Source organism: Saccopteryx bilineata, chromosome X, assembly GCF_036850765.1.
Source record: "Saccopteryx bilineata isolate mSacBil1 chromosome X, mSacBil1_pri_phased_curated, whole genome shotgun sequence".
In the NCBI taxonomy this organism is placed as follows: domain Eukaryota; kingdom Metazoa; phylum Chordata; class Mammalia; order Chiroptera; family Emballonuridae; genus Saccopteryx; species Saccopteryx bilineata.
The window spans coordinates 121,258,937-121,285,026 of record NC_089502.1 but is presented as its reverse complement, the minus strand read 5'-3'; the positions used below and the strand labels follow the sequence as shown (position 1 = coordinate 121,285,026).

The following is a 26,090-nucleotide window of genomic DNA, read 5'->3' as shown; positions in this document are numbered from 1 at the left end:
TTTTTGTTTATGTGATGAATCACATTGATTGATTTACGAATATTGTACCAGCCTTGCCTCCACAGAATAAATCCCACCTGATTATGGTGTATGATTTTTTCCATATATTGTTGGATCTGGTTTGCTAATATTTTGTTGAGGATTTTAGCATCTATATTCATCAGGGATATTGGCCTATAATTTTCTTTCTTTGTGTTGTTTTTGCCTGGTTTTGAAATCAGAATTATGCTCGCCTTATAAAAGGAGCTGAAAAGTCTTCCTTCCTCTTGAATTTTTTGAAATAACTTGAGAAAGATAGGAGGTAGTTCTTCTTTAAATATTTGGTAGAATTTACTTGTGAAGCCATCAGGCCCAGGACTTTTCATTGTTGGGAGTTTTCTTTTTTCTTTTTTAACTTATTCATTTTAGAGAGAGGAGACAGAGAGAGACAAACAGAGAGAAGGGGGGAAGAGCAGAAAGTATCAACTCTCATATGTGCCTTCACTAGGCAAGCCCCGGGTTTTGAACCGGTGACCTCAGCATTCCAGGTCAACACTTTACCCACTGCACCACCACAGGTCAGGCATGTTGGGAGTTTTTTGATAACTGTTTCTATCTCATTTGGTGTAATCGGTCTGTTTAGGTTTTCTGATTCTTCCAGATTGATTTTTGGAAGATTGGATGTTTCAAGGAATTTGTCCATTTCATCTAGGTTGTCTAGTTTTTTGGCATACAGTTCTTCATAGTATTTTCTTACAATATTTTATATTTCTGTTATGTAAGTTGTTATTTCTCCACTCTAATTTCTAATTTTATTTATTTGAGTCCTCTCTCTTTTTTTCTTGGTGAGTCTGGCTAAAGGTTCATCGATCTTGTTTACCTTTTCAAAGAACCAGCTCCTAGTTTCATTGATCCTCTGTATTGTTTTTTTAGCCTCTATGTCATTTATTTCTGCCATAATTTTTATTATTTCCTTCCTTCTACTACATTTGGGCTTTACTTGCTGTTCTTTTTCTACTTCTTTTAGATGCAAGGTTAAGTTTTCTTTTTGAGCTTTTTCTAGCTTCTTAAAGTGTGCCTGTAGTGCTATGAACTTCCCTCTCAGTACTGCTTTTATTGTGTCCCATAAATTAAAAAAAATTTTTTTTAAATTTATTCCTTTATAGAGAGGAGAGAGAGAGAGAGAGAGAAACAGAGAGAGAGAGAGACAGGGGGGAGGGGGGAGGAGCTGGAAGCATCAACTCCCATATATGCCTTGACCAGGCAAGCCCAGGGTTTCGAACCGGCGACCTCAGCATTTCCAGGTCAACGCTTTATCCACTGTGCCACCACAGGTCAGGCCATGTCCCATAAATTTTGAGTTGTTGTATGCTCATTATCATTCGTTTCTGGGAGTTTTTTTTTTTTTCTGAAGCTAGAAACGGTGAGAGACAGTCAGACTCCTGCATGCGCCCGACCGGGATCCACCCAGCATGCCCACCAGGGGCGATGCTCTGCCCACCAGGGGGCGATGCTCTGCCCCTCCAGGGCGTCGCTCTGCTGCGACCAGAGCCATTCTAGCGCCTGGGGCAGAGGCCAAGGAGCCATCCCCAGTGCCTGGGCCATCTTTGCTCCAATGGAGCCTTGGCTGCGGGAGGGGAAGAGAGAGACAGAGAGGAAGGAGGGGGGGGATGGAGAAGCAAATGGGCGCTTCTCCTATGTGCCCTGGCTGGGAATCGAACCTGGGTCCCCCACACGCCAGGCTGACGCTCTACTGTTGAGCCAACCGGCCAAGGCCTCTAGGATTTTTTTTATTTCTTCTTTGATCGCATTCTTAATCCATTCGTTATTTAACAACCTGCTATTTAGTTCCCATGTGTTTGAGAATTTTTGAGTTTTTCTGTTGTGGTTGATTTCTAGTGTCATGCCATTGTGATCAGAGAAAGTGCTTGATATGATTTCAATCTTCTTAAATTTTTTCTTCTTCTTAAATTTGTTGAGACCACTTTTGTGCCTTAACATGTGGTCTATCCTAGAGACTGTACCATGAGCACTTGAAAAGAATGTATATTCTGGCCTGACCTGTGGTGGCACAGTGGATAAAGCATCGACCTGGAAATGCTGAGGTTGCCGGTTCGAAACCCTGGGCTTGCCTGGTCAAGGCACATATGGGAGTTGATACTTCCAGCTCCTCCCCCCTTCTTTCTCTCTGCCTCTGCTCTTTCTCTCTCTCTGTCTCTTCCTCTCCTCTCTAAAATGAATAATAAAAAAAAATGTATATTCTGCTGCTTTAGGGTGAAAGGTTCTGAAGATATCTATTAAATCGAGTTGATCTAGTGTGCCCTTTAAGTCTGCTGTTTCTTTGTTAATTTTCTTTCTTTTTTTTATTTTTATTTATTCATTTTAGAGAGGAGAGAGAGAGGGAGAGAGACAGAGAGAGAGAAGGGGGGAGGAGCTGGAAGCATCAACTCCCACATGTGCCTTGACCAGGCAAGCCCAGGGTTTCGAACCGGCGACCCCAGCATTTCCAGGTTGATGCTTTATCCACTGCGCCACCACAGGTCAGGCCAAGTTAATTTTCTTTTTTGAGGATCTATGTAGTGATGTTAGTGGGGTATTGAAATACCCTACTATTATAGGATTGCTGTTGATCTTGCTCTTTATATCCATCAAAGTCTGCTTTATATATTTATGTGCTCCTATATTAGGTGTGTAGATATTTATAATAGTTATATCTTCCTGTTGGATTGCTCCTTTTATCATTATGTACTGGCCTTCTTTATCTCTTACTATATCTTCAGTTTTAAAGTCCATTTTGTCTGATATAAGTATTGCTACCCCAGTTTCTTTTTCATTTCCATTTGCATGAAATGTTGCTTTCCATCCTTTTACCTTCAGTCTGTGTGCACCTTTTGTTTTAAGTTGTGTCTCTTGTAGACAGCATAAGTACGGGCCCTATTTTCTTATCCTCGTAGCTACCCTATGTCTTTTGATTGGATCATTTAATCCATTTACATTTAAGGTTATTATTGATAATGTAGTTGTTTATTGCCAAATTATTCTTTAAAGCTGTATTCCTCTTTTGCTATATTCTTTTTCCACTTTGATCTGTTTACAACAGGCCCCTTAATATTTCCTGCAGCATTGGTTTGGTTGTAATGAATTCCTTGAGGGTTTTTTTTGTCTGAGAAGCTTTTTATTTCTCCTTCAATTTTAAATGATAGCCTTGCTGGATAAAATAGTCTTGGTTATAGGTTCTTGTTCTGCATTACTTTGAATATTTCTTGCCATTCCCTTCTGTCTTCAAGTGTTTCTGTTGAGAAGTCTGATGTCATCCTTTATGGGGTCTCCTTTGTAGGTGATAGCTTTTTTTTCTCTTGCAGCTTTTAATATTTTCTCTTTATCACTTACGTTTGATATTTTAATTATGATGTGTCTTGGTGTAGGTTTCTTTGGGTTTTTCTTTAGTGGAGTTCTCTGTGCTTCTTGAAGTTGTGTGAGTTTCTCCTGCATTAGTTTAGGGAAGTTTTCAGCTATGATATGATTGAACAAAGTCTCTATCCCTTGTTCTTTCTCTTCCTCTTCAGGAACCCCTTTGATGCTGATGTTATTTCTCTTCAGGTTGTCACAGAGCTCTCTAAGAGTTTCCTCAGACTTTTTGAGTCTCTTTTCTTTTTTCTTCTCTGTTTCATGCCTTCATTCAACTTGTCCTCTAGCTTGCTGATTTAATCCTCAGCTCCATCCATCCTGTTTTTTTTTTTTTAATATTAATATTTTTTTATTAAATTTAATGCAGTGACATTGATAAATCAGGGTACATATGTTGAGAGAAAATATCTCTAGATTATTTTGACATTTGATTGTGCTGTATACCCCTCCCGCAAAGTTAAATTGTCTTCTGTCACCTTCTATCTGGTTTTCTTTGTGCCCCTCCCCTCCCCTAACCCCTCTCTCCTTCTTCACCCCCTCCCCCCTCCCCCAACCCTCCCGCCCCTGTTGCCATCACATTCTTGTTCATGTCTCTGAGTCTCATTTTTATGTCCCTTCTATGTATGGATTCATCTCAGTTTTTTTTTCTGATTTACTTATTTCACTCCGTATAATGTTATCAAGGTCCATCCATGCTATTGTAAATGATCCGATGTCATCATTTCTTATGGCTGAGTAGTATTCCGTAGTATATATGTACCAAAGTTTTTTAATCCACTCGTCCTCTGACGGACACTTGGGCTGTTTCCAGATCTTCGCTATTGTGAACAATGCTGCCACAAACATGCGGGTGCATTTCTCCTTTTCGAGCCGTTCTATGGTGTCCTTGGGGTATATTCCTAAAAGTGGGATAGCTGGGTCAAAAGGCGGTTCGATTTTCAGTTTTTTGAGGAATCTCCATACTGTTTTCCACAGTGGCTGCACCAGTCTGCATTCCCACCAGCAGTGCAGGAGGGTCCCCTTTTCTCCACATCCTCGCCAGCACTTATTCTGTGTTGTTTTGTTGATAAGCGCCATTCTGACTGGTGTAAGGTGATATCTCATTGTGGTTTTAATTTGCATTTCTCTAATGATTAGTGATGTTGAGCATTTTTTCATATGCCTATTGGCCATCTGTATGTCCTCTTTGGAGAAGTGTCTATTCATCTCTTTTGCCCATTTTTGGATTGGGTTGTTTGTCTTCCTGGTGTTGAGTTTTACACGTTCTTTATAAATTTTGGTTATTAACCCCTTATCAGACGTATTGTCAAATATGTTCTCCCATTGTGTAGTTTGTCTTTTTATTCTGTTCTTGTTGTCTTTAGCTGTGCAAAAGCTTTTTAGTTTGATATAGTCCCATTTGTTTATCCTGTCTTTTATTTCAGTTCCCCGTGGAGATAAATCAGCAAATATATTGCTCCGAGAGATGTCGGAGAGCTTACTGCCTATGTTTTCTTCTAAGATGCTTATGGTTTCACGGCCTACATTCAAGTCTTTTATCCATTTTGAGTTTATTTTTGTGAGTGGTGTAAGCTGGTGATCTAGTTTCATTTTTTTGCAGGTAGCTGTCCAATTTTCCCAACACCATTTGTTAAAGAGGCTGTCTTTACTCCATTGTATTTCCTTACCTCCTTTGGCAAATATCAGTTGTCCATAGAACTGTGGGTTTATTTCTGGGTTCTCTGTTCTGTTCCATTGATCTATATGTCTGTTCTTATGCCAGTACCAGGCTGTTTTGAGTACAATGGCCTTGTAGTATAACTTGATATCAGGAAGTGTGATACCTCCCACTTTATTCTTCTTTTTTAAGATTGCTGAGGCTATTCGTGTCCTTTTTTGGTTCCATATAAATTTTTGGAATATGTGTTCTATATCTTTGAAGTATGTCATTGGTATTTTAATTGGTATTGCATTGAATTTATAAATTGCTTTGGGTAATATAGACATTTTAATGATGTTTATTCTTCCTAAACATGAGCACGGTATATGCTTCCACTTGTTAGTATCTTCCTTGATTTCTTTTATCAATGTTTTGTAATTTTCCGAGTACAAGTCTTTAGTCTCCTTGGTTAAGTTTACTCCTAGGTACTTTATTTTTTTGGTTGTAATTGTGAAGGGGATTGTTTCCTTAATTTCTCTTTCTGACTGTTCATTGTTGGTGTATAAAAATGCTTCTGATTTCTGAGTATTGATTTTATATCCTGCCACTTTGCTGAATTTATTTATCAGGTCCAGTAGTTTTTTGACTGAGACTTTAGGGTTTTCTATATACAATATCATATCATCTGCAAATAATGATAGTTTTACTTCTTCTTTTCCAACTTGAATGCCTTTTATTTCTTCTTCTTGTCTGATTGCTGTGGCTAGGACTTCCAGGACTATGTTAAATAAGAGTGGTGAAAGGGGGCACCCCTGTCTTGTTCCTGATCTTAAGGGTATTGCTTTTAATTTTTGCCCATTGAGTATGATGTTGGCTGTGGGTTTCTCATAGATGGCTTTTATCATGTTGAGGTATGTTCCCTGTATTCCCACTTTGCTGAGAGTTTTGATCATGAATGGGTGCTGGATTTTATCAAATGCTTTTTCTGCATCTATTGAAATTATCATATGGTTTTTCTCCTTCTTTTTGTTTATGTGATGAATCACATTGATTGATTTACGAATATTGTACCAGCCTTGCCTCCCCAGAATAAATCCCACTTGATCATGGTGTATGATTTTTTCCATATATTGTTGGATCCAGTTTGCTAATATTTTGTTGAGGATTTTAGCATCTATATTCATCAGAGATATTGGCCTATAATTTTCTTTCTTTGTGTTGTCTTTGCCTGGTTTTGGAATCAGAATTATGCTCGCTTCATAAAAGGAGTTTGGAAGTCTTCCTTCCTCTTGAATTTTTTGAAATAGTTTGAGAAGGATAGGAGTTAGTTCTTCTTGGAATATTTGGTAGAATTCCGTTGTGAAGCCATCGGGCCCCGGACTTTTCTTTGTTGGGAGTTTTTTGATAACTGTTTCGATCTCCTTTGGTGTAATTGGTCTGTTTAAGTTTTCTGATTCTTCCAGATTGATTTTTGGAAGATTGTACGTTTCAAGGAATTTGTCCATTTCATCTAGGTTGTTTAGTTTTTTGGCATACAGTTCTTCATAGTATTTTCTTACAATATTTTGTATTTCTGTTGTGTCAGTTGTTATTTCTCCTCTCTCATTTCTAATTTTATTTATTTGAGTCCTCTCTCTCTTTTTCTTGGTGAGTCTACTTAAAGGTGCATCAATATTGTTTACCTTTTCAAAGAACCAGCTCCTAGTTTCATTGATCTTCTGTATTGTTTCTTTAGCCTCTATGTCATTTATTTCTGCTCTGATCTTTATTATTTCCTTCCTTCTACTACATTTGGGCTTTACTTGCTGTTCTTTTTCTAATTCTTTTAGATGCAGGGTTAAGTTGTTTATTTGAGCTTTTTCTAGCTTCTTAAAGTGTGCCTGTAGTGCTATGAACTTCCCTCTCAGCACTGCTTTTGCTGTGTCCCATAAATTTTGAGTTGTTGTATGCTCATTGTCGTTCGTTTCTAGGAATTTCTTTATTTCTTCTTTGATCTCATTCTTAATCCATTCATTATTTAACACCCTGCTATTTAGTTTCCATGTGTTTGAGAATTTTTGAGCTTTTCTGCTGTGATTCATTTCTAGTTTCATGCTGTTGTGATCGGAGAAAGTGCTTGATATGATTTCAGTCTTCTTAAATTTGTTGAGAGCACTTTTGTGCCCTAACATGTGGTCTATCCTAGAGAATGTACCATGAGCACTTGAAAAGAATGTATATTCTGCTGCTTTAGGGTGAAAGGTTCTGAAGATATCTATTAAATCGAGTTGATCTAGTGTTTCCAATAAGTCTGCTGTTTCTTTGTTAATTTTCTTTCTTGAGGATCTATCTAGTGATGTTAGTGGGGTATTGAAATCCCCTACTATTATAGTATTGCTGTTGATCTCGCCCTTTAAATCCATCAAAGTCTGTTTTATATATTTGGGTGCTCCTATATTAGGTGCATAGATATTTATAATAGTTATATCTTCCTGTTGGATTACTCCCTTTATCATTATGTAGTGGCCTTCTTTATCTCTTACTATATCCTTTGTTTTAAAGTCCAATTTGTCTGATATAAGTATTGCTACCCCAGCTTTTTTTTTCATTTCCGTTTGCATGAAACATTTTTTTCCATCCTTTTACCTTCAATCTGTGTGTGTCTTTTGTTCTAAGGTGTGTCTCTTGTAGACAACATATGTATGGGTCCTGTTTTCTTATCCACGCAGCTACCCTATGTCTTTTGATTGGATCATTTAATCCATTTACATTTAAGGTTATTATTGATATGTAGTTGTTTATTGCCATTTTCTTCTTTAAAGGTGTATTCCTTTTTCTTTTTTTTTTTTTTCTGTATTCTTTTCCCACTTTATCTGTTTACACCAGGCCCCTTAATATTTCCTGCAGCATTGGTTTGGTTGTAATGAATTCCTTGAGTTGTTTTTTGTCTGGGAAGCTTTTTATTTCTCCTTCAATTTTAAAAGATAGCCTTGCTGGATAAAGTAGTCTTGGTTGTAGGTTCTTGTTCTGCATTACTTTGAATATTTCTTGCCATTCCCTTCTGGCCTCAAGTGTTTCTGTTGAGAAGTCAGATGTCATCCTTATGGGGGCTCCTTTGTAGGTGATAACTTTTTTTTCTCTTGCAGCTTTTAATATTTTCTCTTTATCGCTTAGCTTTGGTATTTTAATTATGATGTGTCTTGGTGTAGGTTTCTTTGGGTTTCTCTTTAATGGAGTCCTCTGTGGTTCTTGGATTTGTGAGAGTTTCTCTTGCATTAATTTAGGGAAGTTTTCAGCTATGATATGATTGAACAAAGTCTCTATCCCTTGTTCTTTTTCTTCTTCTTCAGGAACCCCTATGATGCGGATGTTATTTCTCTTCATGTTGTCACAGAGCTCTCTAAGAGTTTCCTCTGACTTTTTGAGTCTTTTTTCTCTTTTCTTCTCTGCTTTCATGCCTTCATTCCAGTTGTCTTCTAACTCGCTGATTCGATCCTCTGCTCTATCTATCCTGTTTTTAATTCCTTCCATTGTGGTCTTTATTTCTGATATTGTATTTGTCATCTCCAACTGATTCTTTTTTATACTTGCTATTTCTTTATTTAGGTTTTCAAACTCCCCCTCCATTGTTGTTCTAAGATCCCTAAGCATCCTTACAATCATTATTTTGAACTCCGCATCTGGAAGTTTGATTATTTCCATATCACTCAGTTCATCTCTCGAAAGTGTCTCTTGTGGTTTCATTTGGATTGCACTCCTTTGTTTTCTCATCTTCTTCTTCTTTTTTTTTTTATTTGTAGAGTTGATTGAGTCTAGGCTTGGTGTTGTCTGCCTCCAGTTTTCTGTTGTGTTATTTTTAGGTCTTCGTGGGTTGGTATCAGCTATTATTTGTAATCCACTTTCGGATTTGGGCAGCTTTGAAGTCTTGATTTGTTTGTTTTCTTAACAGGTGATAGTCTCGTTAACTGATCTCAGCAGGGGGCTTCTTTGAAACTGTATCCAGGAATGCTGTGGGTGTAACCTGAGAAGCTGAAGGTCTCTTCCTCCAACTAATCTCACTGGGGGCAGGGTTTTTTCTCTCAGCTTCAGTAGGGGGAGGTGTATCTCAGATCTCCATGGAGACCTGAGTTACTGCCCCTCCTCCCCACTTCTTGTTTTCAGCTGTGTCTTGTTGTGCTGATTGGAGCTGGATAGATGTCCGGAGATCTCTGATCCGGAAGCACTTCAGCTCTGTTTTGTGAAAGGTTCAGTCCCTCCCCCAGCTATGGCCGCCTCCAGCACGAATGAGTCAGCTTTTTTATTTTGTTTCTTGCATACCTTAGCCCCTCACAGTCTGTCCCTCTCCCTGTCTTTTCCACTTGGGAGATAAGCTGGTCTTTTCAACCCACCTTGCTCCCTGGTCGCCAGGTAAGTGGCTGTGAGCAGTAGTTTCTGCTCTTTTTCCTCTGTGAAATCCTCTCTGGGCTCTCAGCCTCACCCCCCTCCTTACCTTCCTGTAAGCAGAGGAGATTCAGGCACTCCTTACCAGGATTATTGTGGCTTCCTCTTTGCTCCTTGGTTTTTGAGAGCTGTTCTTGCAGTTCAGTGTTGGTTTTTCATGCTGATTTTTTCTAAATTGATTTGTATTCCAGTTTGGTGTTGAGAGCTGGGTGTCTGTGCATCCGCCTACTCCGCTGCCATCTTCCAGTCCATCCATCCTCTTTTTAACTCCTTCCATTGTGGTCTTCATTTCTGATATTGTATTTGTCATCTCTGACTGATTCTTTTTTAATATTTCAATATCCTTTTTTTTATACTTGTTATTTCTTTATTTAGGTGTTCGTAATTACCATCCATTGTTGTTCTAAGATTCCTGAGTATCCTTACAGTCATTATTTTGAACTCTGCATCTGGAAGTTTCGTTATTTCCATATCACTCAGTTCATTTCCTGGAGGTTTCTCTTGTGGTTTCATTTGGATTGCACTTCTCTGTCTTCTCATTATGTCTGTGTGTTTGGGTGTTTTGTTTGTAGAGCTAGTTGAGTCTAGGCTTGTTGTCTGCCTCGTTTTCAATTGTGTTATTTCTAGGTCTTCTTGGGTTGGCATCAGCTATTATTTGTAATCCACTTTTGGATTTGTGTTGCTCTGAAGTCTTGATTTATTTGTTTTTTCCCATTTTTGTTTTTTTTTTTAGAGAAGAGAGAGAGAGGGAGAGAGAGAGAGAAGGGGGGAGGAGCTGGAAGCATTAACTCTCATATGTGCCTTGACCAGGCAAGCTCAGGGTTTCGAACCGGCAACCTCAGCATTTCCAGGTCAATGCTTTATCCATTGTGCCACCACAGGTCTATTTGTTTCTTTTAACAGGTGATAGTCTTGTTTACTGATCTCAGCAGGGGGCTTATTTGAGACTGTATCCAGGAATGCAATGGCTTTTACCTGAGACCCTGAAGTCCTCTTCTGCTCATTACTCTGTCTGGGGGCAGGGTGTTTTCTCAGCTTCAGTAGGGGGAAGTGTATCTCAGGTCTCCATGGAGACCTGAGTTACTGCCCCTCCTCCCTACTTCTTGTTTTCAGCTGTGTCTTGTTGGGCTGATTGGAGCTGGAGAGATGTCTGGAGATCTGTTGCTTGGAAGCACTTTAGTCTTTTGTTTTGTGGAAGGATCAGCCCCTCCCCCAGCTATGGCCACCGCCAGCCTGGATGAGTCAGCTTCTTAGGTTGTCCCCTGTATTCCTCTGCCCCTCACCTTCTGTCTCTCTCTCTCTCCCCTTTCTTTTTGGAAGAGAAGCCAGCAGCTTTGTGCAGTGGCAGTATCGTAGCCAATGAGGTTTTTCCGAGGCGCGATTATTGCTAATGGAAGAGAAGCCAGCCCTTTCAACATACCTCGTTCCCTGGTAACCAGGCAAGTGGCTGTGAGCAGTATTTTCTGTTCTTTTTTTTGGAGCCTCACCCGCCCTCTGTTCCTGTAAGCAGGGGTGATTCAGGCACTCACTGCCAGGTTTGTTGTGGCTTCTTCTTTGCTCCTTGGTTTTTGAGAGCTGTTCATGTAGTCCAGAGTTGGTTTTTCATGCTGATTGTTCATGAATTAGTTTTTAATGCAGTTCGGTGGTGTGAGCTGGTAGTCTGTGCATCTGCCTACTTCGCTGCCATCTTCAGGTCTGGTTATCCGTTATTTTAAAAGAGAGACAACATTCACATAACTTATTTTTTTTAATTAAATTTAATTTTTTTTAAGTGAGAGGACAGGAGATAGAGAGACAGATTCTTGCATGAGCCCCAACCAGAATTCACTCAGCACTCCTCATTTAAGGCCAATGCTTGAATCAGCCGAGCTATCTTCAGCAGTTGAGGCCAATGCTCAGACCAACCGAGCTATCCTCAGCACCTGAGGCCGACACTTGGACCTACTGAGCTATCCTCAGCACTCAGGGCCAATGCTCAAACCAATCGAGCCACTGGCTACAGGAGGGGAAGTAGGGCAGAAGGAGGAGAGGGAGGACGAGAGAAACAGATGTTGGCTTCTCCTGTGTGCTCTGACTGAAGAGTGAACTTATGATGTCCGCACACCTAGGTGACACTCTGTCCACCGAGGCATCCAGCCAGTACCCACATTTTGTTATTTTATGAGAGAAAGAGAGACAGATGGAAGGCAGGGAGAGAGATGAGAAGCATAAACTTGTATTTGCATTACTTTAATTGATCATTGATTGCTTCTCATATGTGCCTTGATTGGGGTGGGCTCCAGCCAAGTCAGTGATCTTTGGGCTGAAGCCAGTGACCATGAGATCATGTAGATTATACCACTCTCAGTCCAGCGACCCCACGCTCAAGCTGGTAAGCCAGCAACCTCAGGGTTTTGAACCTGAGTCCTCAGCATCCCAGGTCGATGCTTTGTACATTGTGCCTTCACCTGGTCAGGCCTACATAACTTTAATTACAGCATATTGTTATAATTGCTCTATGTTGTTAATTTATAAATTAACATATCAGGTATGTATCTATAGGGAATAAAATATAATATATTTATATATAGGGTTTGGTACTATCTGTGATTTCAAGCAGCCACTGGGAATCTTTGAATGTATCCCCTGCAGATTAGGATGGCATATAGATAGATAGATAGATAGATAGATAGATAGATAGATATAGAGATAGAGATAGAGATATATCACATTTTCTTTATCCATTCATCCATTGATGGACACTTAGGTTTTTTCTATGTCTTGGTTATTGTAAATAATGTTGTAGTGAACATGTGGGTGCAGATATCTTTGCATAAAAGTGATTTTATTTCCTTCAGATATATACCCAGAGGTAGAATTGCTGGATCATATAACAGTTGTATTTTTAATATTTTGAGGAATCTTCACACTGTTTTCCATAGTGGCTATACCAACTTATATTCAAACCAACAGTACACAAGGTTGGATAATTCCTTGTTTCTCAAAACCATCTTCAGGTTGGATAATTCCTTAGAAAGACTCACGGAACTCACTGAAATTGTTATACCTGTACTCCAGTAGTTATATTTATTAAAGGAAAAAATTCATTGAAATTAATCTCAGATGCAGAGGTCTAGGAGGCCTCCAAAAGGTTCTAGTCCCAAAACTTCCATTATTCTCAGGATGCATTACTCTCCTGACATTGATGTGTAACAATGAGCACAGAGTATTTGCAATAGTATTCCATGCATGTTATCAATTCAGGAAGCTCACCAAAGCTTGAGTGTTCAGAGTTTTTTGGGGGAGTGGCTTTATTATATAGGTTTGATTGATTGATTGAGGTTGAATTAATTCTCAAGCCCACACCTCTCATCACATGGTTAGTCTTTGTAGTATGGCTAACCCATATAGAAAACCTTTCTAGTGTGGCTGGCTCCACCCTGAGTCATCTCATTAACATAACCTATCAGGTGTGGTCCACGGAGTGCACTGTGAATAACAGACACTCCTATCACTTGGAAATTTCCAAGTGTCACATCCAAAAGCTAGGACAAATAGCAGACTGCTCTTTTGGCAAGGTCAATTTCTTTACTACATAGGCCCTTTTTCCTTTTTTTCTATAAGATTGCTAGATTCTGATCTAACAGTGACAGGGGAATTGTCCTAATGATTGAGATCATCTGCCCAGTGGGAATGGAGACTCAAAACACAATTTAAAGTGATTTATAGAAAACAAAGTAATGCCATATTTCCTATAACAGAATAGTATTTTGAAATGTAAACTAACGTGTTCTTCATTATTGGTAATTTCTTTATACCCTTGCATCTCTTCCCATATTAAAATGAGCAGAAAGAGAGAAAAGATAATCTTTTTTTGTGTGTGTGCTGCAAAATAGCCTTTATTTATTTATTTATTTATTTATTCTTTTCTAAGTGAGAAGAGGTGAGATAGAGAGACAGACTCCTGCATGTGCCCTGACTGGGATCCACACAGCAACCCCCGTCTGGGCCAGTGTTCTGCCCATCTGGGGCCATGCTTGCAAGTGAGCTATTTTTAGCACCTGAGAGGGAGGCTCTACAGAGTCATCCTCAGCAACTGGAGCCAATGTGCTTAAATCTATTGAGCCATTGCTGTGGGAGGGGAAGAGACAGTGAGAAAGAAATGGGGAAAGGGGAGGGATGGAGAAGCAAATGGTTGCTTCTCCTGTGTGCCCTCACCGGAAATTGAACCCAGGACATTCATATGCCAAACCAATGCTCTACAACTGAACCAACCGACCAGGGCCAAAATATGCTTTCGAAGCTCTTTGCATACTGTATGAGAGGTGAGTTTTTTGGATTGCAAGAGCCTGAGTGCTTTAGGTATCCAAAGTGAAGGCCCTAAAGCAGCGGTTCTCAACCTGTGGGTCGCGACCCCGGCGGGGGTCAAACGACCAAAACACAGGGGTCGCCTAAAGCCATCAGAAATACATATTTTATTTAAAAATGTATTGTATAATAAATATGTATTTTCCGATGGCTTTAGGTGACCCCTGTGTTTTGGTCCTTCAACCCCCGCCGGGGTTGCGACCCACAGGTTGAGAACCACTGCCCTAAAGGCTTCAGGGTTAACACAAAAAGATATGGAAGAAGATCAGATCAATCAGATCCACTTAAAGCTATACCAGGGGTTGGGAACCTTTTTGGCTGAGAGCCATGAACGCCACATATTTTAAAATGTAACTCAGTGAGAGCCATACAATATGTTTAACACTAAATACAAGTAAATGTGTGCATTTTATGTAAGGCCAACACTTTTAAAGTACAATAAGTCTCTGAATTCTTTTTAATAACGTTCTTATGCTGTTAACCAATGATGAATAAAGTACTTCTTACCATTAATGCGACTTCTGTTGCTGCATGGCTTTGCTGATGGCTTTGTAGTCTGGTTGATGTGTGGTGAGGTTAAGCTTCGTGCAGGCATTGAGACTTCCATCCATTAAACGTATTGTAGGTTGGTCTTAACATTCTTTAGATGTGAGAAAGATTGCTCACATGCATACATAGAGCCAAATATTGTTAGTACAGCAATACTCACACGCTGCAGTGTACGTTATGTGACGGGAAGCGCAGTCCAAGTTTTGACAATCAGCTGGTCCACGGGTTGAAGTTTTTTCATTTCTCCACACTTGTGTTTGCTCGCCAACTCTGCTTGCTGTCATGCAAGTTTTTCCAAATCTTTATTCAGTGACTTGAACTGATTCACCCACATGTCTGAGGCCTTCAGGTCAGCAGCTTGAAGCTCAAAATCTCTGACGGAGACACTGGGGATGTAATTCAGGTCGGCGCTGTCCACTGTACACTCGTGTGGATGGGTGATGAACTTAAAAAGACGAGTGCGCTCACGAAATTCTCCAAAGTGTGCTTTGAATGACCGCAGGAGATTAGATGTGAAGCCTGCTAGCTGCTGGAGATCAAGATGTTGAGCAGGGTCACTTGCTGTGCATGCATCTTTAAACTCTCCCAGTTTTTCAAAGTGTAGTAAACCAGTGGTCCCCAACTCCAGGGCCATGGACCAATACCGGACCGTGGGCCATTTGGTACCGGTCCGCAGAGAAAGAATAAATAGCTTACATTATTTCTGTTTTATTTATATTTAAGTATGAATGATGTTTTATTTTATTTAAAAAAAATGACCAGATTCCTTCTGTTACATCCATCTAAGACTTACTCCTGACGCTTGTCTTGCTCACGTGATGCGTTGCCGCTAAAATTAAACCCATAAACTAGCAAAATGAGTGAAAAACAAAATTCCATTGAAAGTTTTTTTGCGAAGTGGAAAAGGGCCAGTGAGGAGACAGAAGAAGAACCTACGACCTCAAAGAAAAAGAAGGCTTCATTTAACAGACAATAGCAGGAGTCCTACTTGAAGTATGGATTTATCGCAACTGGTGATTCTCGTGCACCAAGGCCGCTCTTCATAATATGTGGCGACCGGCTAAGTAATGAGGCAATGAAGCCTTCAAAACTGCTTTGCTACTTGGAGACCAAGCACCCTACTTTAAAAGACAAGCCTTCTGAGTATTTCGGGGAAAAAAAGCATGAACAAGAAAGACAGAAACAATTACTGGTGGCCACTACATCAATAAATGCGAGTGCACTGAGAGCTGAGAGCATCATACTTGGTGGCTAATCGTGTTGCTAAGGCTAAGAAGCCATTCGCCATTGGTGAAGAATTGATCCTTTCAGCCACTAAAGACATTTGTTGTGAACTTCTAGGAGAGGCTGTGGGGTTTTTTTTGTTTATTTGTTTGTTTATTTATTTATTTTTACAGGGATAGAGAGAGAGTCAGAGAGAGGGATAGATAGGGACAGACAGACAGGAATGGAGAGAGATGAGAAGCATCAATCATTAGTTTTTCATTGCGTGTTGCGACACCTTACTTGTTCATTGATTGCTTTCTCATATGTGCCTTGACCGAGGGCCTTCAGCAGACCGAGTAACCCCTTGCTAAAGCCAGGAACCTTGGGTCCAAGCTGGTGAGCTTTGCTCAAAGCAGACGAGCCCACGCTCAAGCTGGTGACCTCGGAGTCTCGAACCTGGGTCCTCTGCATTCCAGTCCAACGCTCTATCCACTGTGCCACACCTGGTCAGGCGAGGCTGTGGTTAAAAAGATAGCACAGATGCCTCTTTCGACTACCACTGTCACACGGTGCATTGAGGAAATAGCAGAGGACATTGAATCACAATTGTTGGAAAGGAATAATAAACCACTGTGGTATGCTCTCCAGGTTGACGAATCTACAGATATTGACAACAAGGCAATCCTACTTGTTTACGTGCATTATCTTTATCAAGAGGATGTGCATGAGGGTATGCTATGTGCACTATCATTGCCAACCAAAACCACAGCCGCAGAACTTTTTAAATCGCTGGATGACTATATATCAGGAAAACTGAAATGGTCTTTTTGTATCGGCATATGCACAGATGGAGCTGCTGCCATGACCGGAAGGATGTCTGGTTTAACTACTCGGATTAAGGAGGTTGCACCTGAATGCGAGTCTACGCATTGTGTCATTCAGAGGGAAATGCTGGCTAGTGGAAATATACCACCGAAACTTAACAGCTTATTGAATGATGTTGTTAAAGTTATTAACGACATCAAAGCACACCCCCTTCACTCGCGCCTGTTCGAGCAGCTTTGTGAGGAAATGAACGTGGAGCACAGACACCTTCTCTTATACACAGAAATAAGATGGTTATCCCGAGGGAGGTCCCTGGCCAGAATGTTGGAATTACAAGAGCCACTGCAGAGATTTCTCTCAGAAAAAAAGGTCACATCTAGCAGCACATTTCAGTGACAAGAAATGAGTCGCAAAACTCGCTTACTTGTGCGACATATTTAACCTCAATGAACTCAATCGGTCACTTCAGGGGAAAATGACAACTGTCTTCAAGTTGGCAGATAAAGTAGCTGCATTTAAAGCCAAACTGGATTTGTGGGGACGATGCGTGAACAGGGGTATATTTGACATGTTTCAAACATTCGCAGGAATTTGGGAAGAGACTGAGCCCAAGCCTTCATTGTCCCAGCTGGTGCACGATCACCTGTATTTGCTTTTAAAAGAGTTTGAACATTACTGCCCAACCACAAAAGACCCACAAATTACCAAGGGATGGATCCGTGATCCATTTGTCAACAAACCAGATGAATCCAGTGTGTCTATGCAAGAAGAGGATCAACTACTGGAGATCGCAAATGATGGCGGCCTTAAATATATGTTCGCGACTACAAATCTGCCGGTGTTCTGGATTAAAGTCATGGCAGAATACCCCAAGATCGCCACAAAAGCACTAAAAACCCTGTTGCCATTTCCAGCATTTGTGTGAAGCAGGATTTTCTGCAGTGACAGCAACCAAAACAAAATTATGGAATAGACTGGACATAAGCAACACACTTCGGGTGTCATTGTCTCCCGTTACCCCTAGATGGGACCATCTTGTTGCAGAGAAACAAGCTCAGGGCTCCCACTGATTTAGCATTATGGTTGTTGAGAGATAGGCTACTATCTCTCATTCTATATAAACATTATAATAAATAACCCTTAACTTACAATATTCATAACAATGGTGAGTTGTATTTTTCATGCACTTTATATTTGTTTTTGTGTTGTATCTTATTTTTAAGGCATGTTTAAACGTTACCATAGCGACTGGAAAGTGTTTGGAGGCAGAGAGGTTGTTACTCATGTTATGTTGTTGGTGCGATGTTAAGAGGACGCTTCTAATAAAGTTGCATATGAGTACACAGTGGATTCATGTTTATTTTTGTTGTCGTAGGTTCATGATTGGTAGCGAGCCTGAACCTATCATATTACATATTGATGTCAGACAGGAAACATTGTCAGAATCACAAATTTAAATACAGCCTGAATAATGAGGACATGCTCGTTCCTCGTTTAACTTAGCCCAATAAATATCGTAAGTTCGACAATTATATTTAAAAATACCACAGTTTTTACACCGGTCACATAATTTTATTTTGTGCATTTATCCGTCCCACCCTAAAGGCCAATCCGTGAAAATATTTTCTGACATTAAACTGGTCCGTGGCTCAAAAAAGGTTGGGGACCACTGTAGTAAATGACCTGTTTCAATGTCGGCAATGAAGAGTTCCAGCTTGTTTTCAAATGCAAACACTGCTTCTTGAAGGGATAAGACTGTATTTCCAATGCCTTGCATTTTCACATTGAGCTGGTTCAGATGTTTAGTCATATCCACGAGATAGTGGAACTTCAGGAGCCACTCAGTGTTAGCTAACTCAGGATGCTCAACGTTTTTCATTTCAAGAAAAGTCCAGATTTTGCTCAGACAAGCCACGAAACGGCTGAGCATCTTTCCTTTTGACAACCAACACACATTGCTGTGCAGAAGCAGACCAGGATAATTATTCCCAACTTCATCCAGCAGTGTTTTAAACTGGCGATCATTTAAAGCTCAGGCAACAATAAAGTTGACCACCCGAATAACCAGCGACATCACCTCACCAAGCTGCTCGCCACACATCTGAGCACAAAGTGCCTCCTGATGTAAGATGCAGTGAAAACTTAGGATGGGTCTCTTTTCATGTTCACTAAGAAGCGCTATGAATCCTCTGTTTTTCCCCACCATGCACGGAGCACCATCAGTACACACCAAAATAAGTTTATCCATCGGTAGATTTTTTTTTTTAGCGAACTCAGTGAAAGACTTGAATAAATCCTCCCCTCTTGTTGTCTCTTTCATAGGCAAAACAGCAAGACTTTCCTCACGTAGTGTGTAACGGACAGCATACCTTGCAATCACGCTGAACTGGGATAAATGGCTTACGTCTGTTGACTCATCCAAAGTGAGAGAAAAGAATGGTGCTGCATTTATGTCCTTCACTTGTGTTGCCTCAATTTGATTTGCCATCATGATGGTACGATTGTGAACAGTTCTTGCCGACAGAGGCATGTCTTTTATTCATTTGATTATCTTGTCTTTATCCGAAAAGTTGTCAAAGAGTTCACTGGCAACATCAAGCATGAATGTTTTGGCATACTCCCCATCGTGAATGGCTTTCCGTTTCTCACAATTGCTAAAGCATCAGCAAAGCTAGCCGAATTCCAGTCACCTTGTTGAGTCCAAACACTGAGTTGCTGCTGACCAGCTTGCACTCTGCACAGTAGCTCTTGACATGCTTTCTTCCTGCTGTCCCCCACTGGATATTTCGATGCAAATGTAGTATGGCGTGTGTCGAAGTGCCGCTTTATATTTGACCGTTTCATCGATGCAATTTTATCATTGCATATTAGACACACTGCAGAACCTGCTCTCTCCACAAAGGCGAATTCCTCTGTCCATTTCTGCTGAAAAGTACGATACTCTTCATCTTTCTTTCTTTTAGCCATCTTCTTTGTCAAAAGGGTTTCTGCAATTGGCTAGCTGACTACTTGATTAAAAGGAGGGAAGTTTACTTCCTGACCTCACAACGACCCATGTACGTTACACATTATTCAATAAAAATTTGGTGTTGTCCCGGAGGACAGCTGTGATTGGCTCCAGCCACCCGCAACCATGAACATGAGCTGTAGGAAATGAATGGATTGTAATACATGAGAATGTTTTATATTTTTAACATTATTTTTTTTATTAAAGATTTGTCTGCAAGCCAGATGCAGCCATCAAAAAAGCAACATCTGGGCCCTGGCCAGTTTGCTCAGTGGTAGAGCGTTGGCCTGGCGTGCAGGAGTCCCGGGTTTGATTCACAGCCAGGGCACACAGGAGAAGCGCCCATCTGCTTCTCCACCCTTCCCCCTCTCCTTCCTCTCTGTCTCTCTCTTCCTCTCCCACAGCCAAGGCTCCATTGGAGCAAAGTTTGCCCAGGCGCTGAGGATGGCTTCATGGCCTCTGCCTCAGGCGCTAGAATGGCTCTGGTTGTAACAGAACGACGCCCCAGATGGGCAGAGCATCGCCCCCTGGTGGACATGCCAGGTGGATCCCGGTCGGGCGCATGTGGGAGTCTGTCTGACTGCCTCCCTGTTTCCAACTTCAGAAAAAACAAACAAACAAACAAACAAACAAACCAAAAAAGAGCCACATATGGCTTGCGAGCCATAGGTTCCCAACCCCTGAGCTATATACAAAGGCATCCCAGGACTTGAACACGGGGGAGTCAGAGGAAAAAAAGAAACATATAAATGTGTTCCTGAGGAGAGACTCTATACTGTGCCTGCGCTCTCTCCACCCCTATGTAGTCAAAGAGAATGAAAAGGCAGACACGCAGTCGCAAGTTGCTGGTAGTTGATACTCAGTGCCCCATCCACAGCCCTCCCATCTTCATCGTTTCAGTGTGTTTTCTCCGACTTTCACTGGCCAGTAGCTGCATCTTTGTGTCTAAAGGTTTTTGCCCTAGAACAGCTCTGCTTGGTACAGCAGTACAGAAGTGCCAGGTAGTGAAATTTCTGAGAGCAGCCTTTAGCCAAAACTCTGATTATAATAATTATCCTGGATTACAAATTATACTTATTATTAATACCCGAGCTCTGGCCCTGCCCCTTGGGTGGGATAATTTGGAGGTGTGTATTTTATACCATTTCACCAGCGTTGCCCCATGGAGTTAAGTTCCACCTATTCACCACAGCAGTTGGCTTAATGCATCTAATCTGCCTTGCCTTCTCTGCATCGCTCCCCATCTGAGGCAGTTTCTGTACAGCCTAAATGAACTGCTTGCACTGGAATCCTGTCTCAGAGTTGGCTTTGGGAAGTGCCCTCATTATGGCACTACTCTTTCCATTGCTTAAAGAGGCAAATGTTCCTTTTTAATAGGTTCATTAAGAATAAGGAGAAGCCTGACTAGGTGGTGGTGCAGTGGATAGAGCATCAGACTGAGATGCTGAGGACCCAGGTTCGAGACCCCAAGGTTGTTCATCTTGAGCGCGGGCTCATCTGGCTTGAGCAAAGCTCACCAGCTTGACCCCAAGGTCGCTGGCTCCAGTAAGGGGTTACTTAGTCTGCTGAAGACCCACGGTCAAGGCACGTATGAGAAAGCAATCAATGAACAACTAAGGTGTCGCAACGAAAACCTGATGATTGATGTTTCTCATCTCTCTTCATTCCTTCCTGTCTGTCCCTGTCTATCCCTCTCTCTGACTCTCTCTCTGTCTCTGTAAATAAATAAAAAAAAAGAATAAGGAGGAAAGGCCCTGGCTGGGTAGTTGATTAGAGTATCATCCCAGCATGCTAAGGTTGCTCGGGTTTGATCCCCCGTCGGGGCACATACAAGAATCAACCAGTGACAGCATGAGTGAGTGGAACAACAATTTTTCTCTGTCTGTCTCCCTCTCTCTCTAAAAATCAGTAAATTAAAAAAATTAAAAATAAAAAAGGAATTAGTGAAAAGGAGAAGATGGTTCCTCTACACGTATTAAGATTTCTCTGTGGTTCCTTGCAATGGATTCTCCGATTAATAGCATCACTCAGGGCAGACTTTCAGGGAAGAGAATGTCCTCATGTCCTTTGTAATTTTTTGTTGTGAGCTCATTTTCAGTGGGTATTATCTTCCATGAGAGTCCTATGTGTGCTCTAGGCTGAGGAGGTGTCTCAACTGGCTTAATATTTGCTTCTTCTCTGGCTTTGCAAAATTCATAGATTTAAGATCAGTTTCAAGTAAGTATCTCAGCAGAGGAAATTCATATTCTAAGCTAGTGCAAACTTGTACCCCATCCCAGGCAGAGATTGGGGTTCCAGTTTCTTACAATAGCTCTATTTCCTCCAGTGGTCCACAGTGGGCACTGTGCTTGTATGCGTTCTACTTCTTTCTGCCTAAGAACAGGGATACTCTTCTTAGTGCCTACCTGTATTTAGAGAGCTCAGGTCTGGTTTCCTGATTTGACTTGTTCCTTTAGCTTGGATTCTAGTCCTGTTCTTGTGTCAGTTGCACAGCCCCTGAGTTACGTCTCCAGGGCCAAGACTCCAAAAGTTGCCTGATATCAGTTCCTCTTCACCGCTTTCATTCTAACATCCCTTGTTCTTCTGACACCTGGGGATTTGCTTTTGAGCTCAACTTTGTTTAACTTTTTTTTTTTCATATCTTTTCTAGCATTTCTGTGTTTTAAGAGTAGAAGAAGGAACTCCAGCATCTTGCCAGACAATAATAGTTACTGTGACGCAAAGCAGCATACACTCTCAGCGTGTCATCATGCCCACAATGGAGCTCATTTGTTACATTGTACAGAGAAGATGAGCTCTTTATAGTCCATTTTGGAATAGCACCTTGGCTTTACTTTTATGTCTCCCAAAGGCTTCCCAAAGCAAAAGAGCCCTCAAAGTGGAATTCAAGCCTCTGCTTCAAACACTTAGGCTTTGTTTAAAGATTTCAAAAATCTCAGGAACAATTTCTTAGGCAGATCTCACGATCAGTGTACCTGAGCTATTCCTTTTCCCAGAAATTTCCAGAAGAAGAAAGCTGTTCTCAAACACATGGCCCGAGAGGAGGGCCAATCCCTGACATGAGCAGAGATAAGCAGCAAAAGATATCTTTCAGTTCTAGAGAAAATTAACCTCAGGGGTCACAGCTCTTTTTCTGTTCAAATAGATATTGGCATCCCCATCTTGAAAGGTCATCTAGTCTAGGGAAAGACCAAGGACTTTGAAGTCAAACATCATGGTTGCAAAGAGTGATTGTTTTTTTCCAGGTGATTTTGAGAGTACATTTATTAAAGCTGGGGACAGCAAAACAAGGAAGGGCTTAGGAGAGAAGAAGCAGCAGGAATGAACCTAGGCAGAATGGGGCCGAGTGTGGGCTGCTCTGGCTCACTGGGAAGTCAGAGGTAAAGGGCCTTGGAGACGGGATCAGGGGCTGAGCCCAGGGCACGCTGCCACTGCCCACTGCTCCCCTGGTTGCAAGTCTTGTGAGGTCCCTTAGAATTTAGGAGGAGCACGCCTGAGAGGGAGGGAAGGTGTGGGTGTGCTCCAGGAGGGAGAGAGCACTAAGAGTGATTTTCAAAAATTAAAAACATGGACCTGACCTGTGGTGGCGCAGTGGATAAAGTGTCGACCTGGAAATGCTGAGGTCGCCAGTTCGAAACCCTGGGCTTTCCTGGTCAAGGCACATATGGGAGTTGATGCTTCCAGCTTCTCCCCACTTCTCTCTCTCTGTCTCTCCTCTCTCTCCCTCTCTGTCTCTCTCTCTCTCCTCTCTAAAAATGAATAAATGAAATAAAATAAAAAAAAATTAAAAACATGGCTCTTATACAAATATAGAATAGATATATGTCAAAACCTTTATTCAACTCATTAATGAGGAACTCAATAAGATGGTAATGCTGGTTCAAAGAGCATTTTGAGGACTGACATATTTATAATCCAAAAGGAAAGGCAGTTTGAAATAAATTTACTAAGTAGGAAACAAAACTGCTTAATGTCCAAAGGGCAATTGAACTGTAACTCTGCATCCTGGCTGGACAGCTCGGTTGGTTAGAGCAGCGTCCCAATGCGCAGAGGTTATAGGTTCGACGCCTGGTCAGGGCACATACAGGAACAGATCAATGTACCTGTCTCTCTCTCTTGCCCTTCGTCTCTTTAAAATCAATAAATTAAATGAAAGAAAAATAGAAACTGTAACTTTGGGGCTGTATTTTCTATTGCAAAGAAAAATTACCATATACCTTTGGAGTCTGTACGGCCAGTGGCCACTGCCATGGCCGTGTATGCACAGGTCCACATTGGATTCAGGCAGATGGCAAAGGAACTGTGCAGCGAGAAGATGGTGGGCTATTCTGTTTGTTAGAGCCTCGTACCAGCAGATGAGCAAACAGGCAGGGAAGACCACTTCTCTCTCACTCAGGGCTCCCAAGCCCTGCCTCACTCTCTGGATTTACTGGACTCACAGATCCCCACAAGCCTCAGCAGGGCTCCCAAACCCCTCAACACTCCTTCTCTCTGTACTCTCCATCCAGCAAAACGGGCTGGGGTGGGGGGAAACCCCTTCTCCAGCAAACAATAGCCAACAACGGCCCCTCCCAAGCAGGAAGGCAATCTGCAATTTGCAATCTGCTGCCCTGAGGGCAAGCACCACAGCCATCCATAGACTACACACACAGGGTGCTGCCCTAATACAAGCCATCAAACCTAAAAACATTTACCCAATAGAGTCCAAGCCCTTCATTAATAGAAATTGGCAGTTGTACCCAGATATTTCCCCTAGATCAGGGGTCTCAAACTCAACTCAGCATGTGGGCCGCAGAGCAAGATCACAGCCGTTCCGCGGGCCGCACTAGGTCTACAAAAGGCAACTGTTACGCAACACTTTTCTCACTGCAGTTGAAAACAAAAAAAATCAGTACAACAAGCACAATCGTACATGCAGTTTACTCAGTGTCACAAAACGACCAGAAACTGTAGTTCACATCACAACTGCTGTTAACTAAGCTAATATCTAGCTAGGATGCTAGAGAAATGAAAAATACAAGTAGGCCCCTAGGCTTACTTAATTTTATCCAAAATATTTTGAACTTCGTGGATTAGTCTGCAGGCCGCACAAAATTGTTCGGCGGGCCACGAGTTTGAGACCCCTGCCCTAGATAATTAAATAATCATTGGGTGATCCTGTCAGTATCCCAAGATGGACAAGAGAGAAAGGGGGTTGTGGGGAAGTGGAAGAGGTTAAGGGGGTAATTGGTGATGGAAGGAGACTTGACTTGGGTGGTGAACACACAATACAGTATACAGATGATGTATTATAGAATTGCACACCTGAAACTTGTATAATTTTATTAACCAATGTCACCCCAATTAATTCAATTAAAAAATAAAACAAATCTCAAGATGGCATTGAAAGGACATGCCACCCAATTTTTTCCTTGTTTCCCAAATTTTAAACAATATCTCCTAACAATAACTAAGACACATAGCTATGCAATATACTAGCTTTTAAACAGTTATCCAAATTCTCTAGGACTCAGTTTCTTCATCTGTAAAATTGGGGTAATAATCCCCATCTTGCCTGATTCTTTTATTTTTTTCTTGCTCCACAAATAATGGAGACCAAGCAGGGATGACCCCTGGGTAGATGGAAGATGGAGTTGGATTGGGTACCTCTGACACTAATGGTTGGGAACAGAGACCTGAGGGTACCAGGGCGTGGTTCAGAAAATGGACCCAAGTCTGCAACACTGTGTCTGAGACAGAAGCCTAGAAGGCAAGCCAAGTGAAAATGAGCAGCAAATCTAGAGTAATCACAAGGAGCCTGACCTGTGGTGGCACAGTGGATAAAGCGTCGACCTGGAAATGCTGAGGTCGCCGGTTCGAAACCCTGGGCTTGCCTGGTCAAGGCACATATGGGAGTTGATGCTTCCAGCTCCTCCCCCTTCTCTCTCTGTGTCTCTCCTCTGTGTGTGTGTGTGTGTGTGTGTCTCTCCCTCTCCTCTCTAAAATGAATAAAAAAATATATATCTAAAGAGTAATCACAAGGAGAAGAAACCCAGAGATAAAACCAGGAATGCATGGCCGCCAAAGTATCACTGGTTTGGAGTTAAAAAAAAAAAAAAAAGCAGTGGGAAGAAGGGGACCAGAGTGAAACTGAACTTGAGTCAGGGAAGGTGGCCACTTTCGTTGTGTTCAGTTTTGTCAGTAGCACGGGATGGCCTAGCCTTGGAGATTAGAGTTATCTTAGGACAGTAAGTGGCATAAAGGTTCAAGAGAATTTATACCAAGCACCTTGTTTAGTATCTAAAAATAGCAGGTGCTTAATAAATGGTAGTGATTCTACTTCTTATCTACTTTTCTCTCCGTGGAAGTTGTAGGTGAGGCAGTTTTCTTTAAAAAAGAACCATGAGAATAAAAGTCTGCGTGACTTACTTGTTTAGTACAGAAGATATTCATATTACTGATGAAAATGAGGTGGACATTTGGTAATTTTGCTGCTATGGCAAACAAGATGTGTCACTTGCATCTTCCTTCAAGAAAGACCTTGCGCCTGACCTGTGGTGGTGCAGAGGATAGAGCGCCGACCCGGAATGCTGAGGTCGCCGGTTCGAAACCCTGGGCTTGCCTGGTCAAGGCACATATGGGAGTTGATGCTTCCAGCTCCTCCCCCCTTCTCTCTCTCTGTCTCTCTCCTCTCTAAAAATGAATAAATAAAAAAAATTAAAAAAAATAAAA

The 26,090-nt window shown here is 41.4% G+C and overlaps 1 protein-coding gene and 1 pseudogene across 1 annotated transcript in view; one reads left to right on the top strand and one right to left on the bottom strand.

The window, feature by feature from the left end:
• TAB3 (TGF-beta activated kinase 1 (MAP3K7) binding protein 3) overlaps nucleotides 1–25,213 on the bottom strand; it is a 134,312-nt gene extending 109,099 nt beyond the window's left edge. The window contains exon 1 of the mRNA XM_066250316.1: nucleotides 25,182–25,213. The gene's annotated coding sequence lies outside the window, so the exon portion shown is untranslated. The remainder of the gene's footprint in view (nucleotides 1–25,181) is intronic.
• LOC136317927 (U4 spliceosomal RNA) lies at nucleotides 10,776–10,927 on the top strand (annotated as a pseudogene).
• Nucleotides 25,214–26,090: the final 877 nt, after the last annotated feature.